Below are 7,096 nucleotides of genomic sequence, written 5' to 3'. Positions count from 1 at the left end.
AACCTGGAAAAAAAAAAAAAAAAAAAAAAAAGAAGAAGAAGAAGAAGAAGTATTTGTATCGAACTACTTATGTTTGATAAAAAATAAAATTTTATGATATTTAAATACTCAAATATTCCTGAGAAATTTTAATTAGAAATTATTTAATAAATATTAGAAAAAATAGATGACTATACCTGTGGATTAGATGAATATTAGGAAGCAAAACCATGCAAATATTTTCCCAGCCTATGCACTATCTTTTTCCTAGAAATCATTTAGGATGAGAGCATATAAAGAAAAATAGAATGGTGCTGTAAAATTATGGATATTCTTACTGACTGTTTGCTCACTGAAAGCAAAGTAAGACTGAAATTGCATCCTTCCCCTGTACATGCTATCATTTAGTTTCAGATCATAAATGGACTGAGTCTCATCATATGAATATTGCAAGTAAATCTAATTTTTATTTTATTTGTACTAATACTTTTCTGGATCATACTACTGGATGATGATATGTTTTTGTCTGGATAAAAGTATATAATCATTAACATTTATGGTTCTCCTTGGTAAGGAGGCAGAAGACATACACTATCATTTTGTGATATGTAATTCAATTGCCGGCACATTAGGGTTTTTAACGCAAGGCTTATAATGTAAATTTCAATTCTGTACTCTGTCAGTAACTAACAAATGCTGAATTATTTCTTTCCTTAGACATACACCATTGGAATCCATTTAAAGTGCTTAATGATGTATTAATAAACCATGATTTTCCAGCAGAGTTTCTCAGCTCCTCGTACTGGTGCCAGCTTTTCTGCTGCCAATCAAATTAGAATGCTATGTTTTCTAAGTTAATAAAGGTTAATTGGACATAGAAAGGGAAATTGAACATCAGAAATATCTATACTCACATTATTCTTCTCCAAAACTTGGTTATTAAATTTCTGCTTTTTATATGTGCAGCTGAAACATCTTCATTTCTCATTTAGAACACAAAAGGCTATCTGCTTATAATTTTAGAAAACCGATATAATATCAGGCTTATTGTTTTCCTCTTTTTAACATACTTTTTTATTGTTAACTATGGAAGAAGCAGTTGAGGTGGGATGATTGGTACTTGGTAAGCTTTGCAGTAAATGCTTTCTGTCAGTCTTCCACCTCATTCCTAAAAATTGTGTCCTTCAGAAACATGTGAAAATTTACTTAAATATGGAAATCGTTTCCTCTCTGGGGCTTCCACTTCTCTCCCTACTTCTTGATCTGTTAGAATATTTAAACTCTGACTTGCTTTGGATGTCCTCTCCGGTCTCATATTCAGTTCAAATGCGAATCAGGTGTTTGAACTGTTCCAGAAGAACCGTCTGGGAAGATTTACTGAGCAGTTATTAATGCTTACCAGCCCCATCATCTCAGAAATTTAAATTTACCTAGTGAGAAAACAGGCAGTGTGATCGTGGAGGCTTAAATGTTCAGAGAAACTACTCTAGATTCAGTACACTCATTAATATTGAATATAATACAAAGGTGAATGTGTGAAACATAGTTGGCATAGCTCGATATCCAGAGAATGTTTTACACCAGGGATAACACGAAAGTCAAATCCATATTAAACAGAGAGTGAGAAAATAGGATTGATATTTGCTACTTCAGATGCTGTCTGCCCATGGCTCAGTTGTGCTAGCATGCGGGACAGCTCAGAGGAAGCAGCAGCCGGGGGTCCCCAGCCCCCTTCCTCATCCTCAGTCATTGCCATCTCCCTGTCTGACACCCTAAAAGCAAACTTCTTTGAAGATGTAAGAAAAAAATAGTGAAGCCCCCCAAAGAGAATTACAGATCGTGAGTCTGTTCGCACAGTCTCCGAGCGCTAACACAAGTCTGCAGTCACCTTACATTTTGATTACTCCCTTCTCAGGATCTGTAAATTTTCAATTTAAAAGTGTCATCAAAAATGGATGAAAGTTATTATGACCCCTGGCAATAATGAAGCACCCAGGAGAAGCACGTGGAAATTATCTAGGGAAAATTGTTTCAAAGTCAGACTTTTAAAAGTTTCCACAGTTCCTAGACACATGGGTTCACCATTTAAAATCATTTAAAATGAGAGACAAACTAAGGACCACGGAAAAAAATCAGATACATACCTTATTTGGGGGCAAAAGTAAATGCAGTTATTGAAATTATCAGATGTAGAGTATCAAATTATATGTTAAAATATAAGAAAATATGGGAAAATATAAATTATCAAGTGATGAACTAGATGTAAAAAGCAAACAACAAAATCTTTAAATTTAGAAAAGTTAAAATTTCACTCTAATTACTAAATACACTGTAGAGCAAGATGATACAGGATTTCTGCTTTCTAGCTTTTGATTAATTTTAACTACTTGATTCTCAGAAATATCAAACTCTACCTCATAGAATGGGAAGAACACAGGACTCTATCTCACCTTCTAATAGAAAATAGGTTTTTCTCCATTAGTTATGGCCTACTCAAAATAACTTTCTTAGTGGCAATAAGAATTTACACCAGGTATTAATGTATAGTGAATGTCAACAAATATTAAATTTTCCAATGTAAAGAATGCCATGCAGTCAAATGTTTTAAGCATAAAATACGTATATGATTATGTATTTCTACAATAAAATTGTAAACATAATTTCATCAGGAAGTCCAGGAAAGGAAAACATTTATAAACTATGTTCATGAACAATTGTGAAATTTGTGAAGGCTCAAAGTCTCAAAGTAATGTATTTCTGAAAATGCAATTTTATTGAATTTAGGTTTCTATGTTAAGCAAAATGCTGTAATATACACGTAAATTGAAAGAAACTAGATTAGAGATTAGAGAATAATATTATAGCTTCCAAACTAAAGGGAAAAATATACATGCTCTATCAACTTATCTTGAGAATGCATGTAATCGTGGGTTAAGAAACATGCAAAACAATATTTGCAGCATTGTTGCTTTTATTAAATAACAAACAAATCCAAAATATCTATCACAGGAACAAATAAATAAAACACATTATGTACAGATAATAAAAAATATAAATAATGAAAATAGATGAATTCTATAATTCAATATAATATGTCTCCAACATGCAAGATTCCATTTGAATGCATTTCAAAATCAGGGTAAATTCAAAAATATCATTTAGAATGGATTTTTTCTGTGAAAATATGGAGAGGGTCAAGAAAATTATGATCACACACTCTGAAAACCACCTACCTTTTGGAGGAAGGAGGGGAATACAGTTAGAGAAACAGGGAAATGTAAAATTGTTTATTGCTTTGTATTTTATCTATATCTCTTCAATAAAAATGTCTTTGTTACATATTTTAAATATACTTCTCGATCTGTCTAACCTGTTTTTAAGTAACTTCAAAAAGATGGAAAAGTACGTTCAAGAATTCTTTTCCCTGAACATCTATGTGTTCAGGAAATTATTTAAATATATATGTGTATATATAGTGTTTTTTTTAGTACTGGGGATCGAGCTATCTATAGTATTTTTAAATAAATAAAGTGCATTGGAATTACTTAGTAATTTGTATATTCATTAATCAATTATCACTGTGCAAGGACAGCATTGTTCTATGACTCCATTGATGGGACAGACAGACCGAAGCCTGTCCCAGGAGCCACTACTACAGCAGCATAGGAGCTGGCAAGCTCTCTCGGTTCTCATTTTATTTTCGTTGAGCATTAGCTCAATTCATTTCCCCAGACAAGATAGAGGGAGGGACTTGGCAGCACCAAGCTGGGCCTTACCCAGGTAGACATGAACAAAGATTTAGGGCTGACAAAAAAGGAGACAGCTCATATACAGAGAGGTGGAAGAGGACAATTCTGGTTCTGACAACAGCAATGTATAACAGCACACTCATCTTGCCTGGGAGACACAATGTCACTGTGTTTTTGTGTTGAGTAAAGATAAAATAATGAGGCTTTGGGCTCATCTTATAATTTGTTTCAATATAAACACAAATTTATTAGGAAGCACCAGCACTCCAAATGCGATGTGAATGCCAATGTTGAATTAGTAGTTTATATGTATACACAAAAACAAAATTCATGGGTGAGCCGGGTGTGGTGGAGCACTTCTGTAATCCCAGCACTCCTGGAGGCTGAGGCAGGAGGATCACTGGAAGTTCCAGGCCAGCCTGCACTATATAGTGAGTTCAAGGATAGCCTGAACTGTGCTCACTTCAGCAGCACATATACTAAAAAGGATAGGCTGTACTACAGAACAAGACCTTGTCAAAAAAACAAAAATCCGTACGCAGTATTTATGTGAATTTGCAAGCCCTGCCCTATTTCTGTGAGGAAGGTAAATTACATTTAATTATTTGAGGAGGAATTCAGAATTCATTTTGAAGTGATAAATTTTGCCTTTTCTAAATAATAAAATAAAGACGTATTTACCGGTTTTCTAAAGCTAAAGTTTTCTAAAGTTTCCAAATTTTACACAAGCTCATGTTGCCTATAGAGGAAATCTGATTTCAGAATATGAATATAAAATCAAATTCATTAAAAAATAGATAAGTGTTAACCGTGTATTTGAGCATTCAGATGCTAACTTTTGGTAAAATGATTTTTATGATTCATTTTCAAAGTTTGAAAGGGACACATTTCTTCTTAGAAATGTGGCTAAACAATTTCAAAATCAAAACTATATTTGCTTTCCAAGGCCGTGAGGCAGGCTCAAAATTTAGAAAACAAGTAAGACACTCTCATGCCCGATATGATTACAGTTCTGAAGTATCAAAATACTGATAATGTCAAGTTTAGGTGTGGTTTTGTACTTTTTACGTTTTTCCTGTCCCCTGAACAGCACGTGTACCTCTTACTCACGGGAACGGAAATGAACTAACATATTTCTCCTTAGTTTTGCCTCGTATTTGTCTACTGAGTTGGCTTATGTTTGAGCTAATTGACAAGAGTGGCTTTGTAAATTGTATGCAAACGCACCCCTCCAGGGACTCCGTTACACGTTCGCTCGATGTTTGTGCGCACATAGCACTTTGTAACATTTCAAAGCATTTAATTGTGTGGTTTGTAGACATTTAGTATTACTGACAGCGATGGGGAAGCCTGCACACTGTCGACCTCTGACAAATACTTTTACTTTAAGCACATCACTGTGGCTGATAAGTCTGAAGCACGTGAAACAAAATCTGATAATATTGAGATGATATAATTAAGTTGAGGAAATTTACGGCTGTGCTAAGAGACTGACCTACAACACACACACACACACACACACACGCACACACGCACACACGCACTCTTCAAGATGTCTACACATTTTCTCTGAATTTGTAATGTGGTTAATATTAAGGACCCCCCAGTAGCTATGCTTGTTTAAGTTCAAATATTTATTTTTAAATTGTTACTATGCTCAAATGAGATTATTTACCTTTTGTGATTTAGCACTTTATCCTAACGAAAACTGGAAGTAGGGAGGTGGGGGAAAAGGAAGAAGGGAGAGAAAAAATATAAGAAAAGGAGGAAGAAATGAAGACGAAGCTTTTGTAAATAGGGCAGGGTGGAGGAGTAGAAAAGAGGGATGGGGAACGAGGAAAATGAAACCAAGAACTAAGATATATCATGTACAGGCTCAAATTCATGATCACAAATGTAATCATATTGTATGCCAATAAGAGAGCTCTTCCAAACACTTCACAGTGTTAACGAGCACCCTGCTTTGACAAATCTAGGTTCCAATGGGTGCATGCTCTGGCTTTCTTGCTTTGAGATGCCCGGTAGATTTTCTGCACTCCGCAGAAATCTTTGCCAAGCCTCATGGTATGCTATACAGTTAATGTTCAATTTAAGATTTAGGCTGGTACATGGACAGAAGACAAGCATATTTCTAGAGTTCTTTGCCCAGGTACTGGGCCCATTTCATCTCTCACCCTCGCTCCACCCCAGGTTCTATCTCGGGGAAGACCCGCCTCTCCTCAGTCTGCAAGGCAGGTGCTCCCCTGTCACAGGAGGGGCCCCTGCCTCTTACGAAAAACTAAACCTCTTCAAAATTTAAAGAAAATGACTGAAAATATTGTTATCCCAAAAGCAGTTGTCAAAGTACGAAGACAAAGAAATCACATGATCTTCACTCTTGGTTCCTCACCTTTATCTTTCAGTTCTTGGCCAAATTACAGCCAGTTCACATCTGAATTCGGTTAATGCCACTGAGACACAGCGCGGCACTGCAGTTACAGCTCTCAGATCAAAGCCATGGGACAACATTCAAGTCTGAACTGTAAGTATATATTTATACGTTTTAATTAAAATAGCACTATTTTAATTAAAATAGCTCATCATTTTAATTCTTTATTTTTTTCTTTGTTAGTTATTTTTAAATAGTGCATGTTCAACCATCCCTAATGATTACATTTATTGTGTATAACTGGACTGCATACACGGAGCACCTTGATTCCTTTTTGCTTTGTCCTTCTGCCGCTTCTGCCCCTTCCATCTCTTGGTCTCTTTCCTATTTACAAAAACTTAATTTCCATTTGTTTCAATTCTTTTTTTCCAGCCCTCTTTCCTTTCCCTCCTGCCTTCTTCTCTCTATGTTTTATTCCTCTCCCCATTTGAAAATGATCTCTCTACTGCCTGTTACCTGTCTTTGATTTTACTCTTTATTTGTGTTTTGGGTTTCTTCGGTTCATATTGTTTGTGTTTTTGCTGTATTTCAGTTATCATTTTTAATGGGTACCTATTTAATTGCCTCTGTTCATTATACAACAAACTACTTGCCAGTGTTTCACATTCTCAGCAATAAGTAATTCATCGATGGAATAATATTTATTAAACCCCACCTGCAAACCTAGCAAAATTCTAACATATGAAAATTGAATAGTGAACAATGTAAACAAAAATCCTTACTGCTGTCTGGCTTATATTCTGAAATAGGGTAGTAATCGTCAAAAAATAAGGAATTAAAATATATTCATATATCACTGTATAAAGGAGGCCAAGATAGATTTTGTATATTGGCCTCTAGGCTCTTAATATCTTCATGATAGAATGAGACATTAGCGTAAATACCCACTGGCATCAGACTCAAATTTGCTTGCATCTATTTATTTTACAAATACCCCAGA

The 7,096-nt window shown here is 35.0% G+C and overlaps 1 long non-coding RNA gene across 1 annotated transcript in view; it reads left to right on the top strand.

The window, feature by feature from the left end:
* LOC104848920 overlaps positions 1–6,243 on the top strand; it is a 27,657-nt gene extending 21,414 nt beyond the window's left edge. Inside the window, exon 3 of the long non-coding RNA XR_776596.2 lies at positions 6,131–6,243. This is a non-coding gene — a long non-coding RNA (uncharacterized LOC104848920). The remainder of the gene's footprint in view (positions 1–6,130) is intronic.
* Positions 6,244–7,096: the final 853 nt, after the last annotated feature.

This window comes from Fukomys damarensis, unplaced genomic scaffold (genome assembly GCF_012274545.1).
Source record: "Fukomys damarensis isolate Sample0158 unplaced genomic scaffold, DMR_v1.0_HiC HiC_scaffold_33, whole genome shotgun sequence".
Taxonomy (NCBI): domain Eukaryota; kingdom Metazoa; phylum Chordata; class Mammalia; order Rodentia; family Bathyergidae; genus Fukomys; species Fukomys damarensis.
Note: the sequence above shows the minus strand (reverse complement) of the source record. Positions and strands in the feature narration are given on the sequence as shown.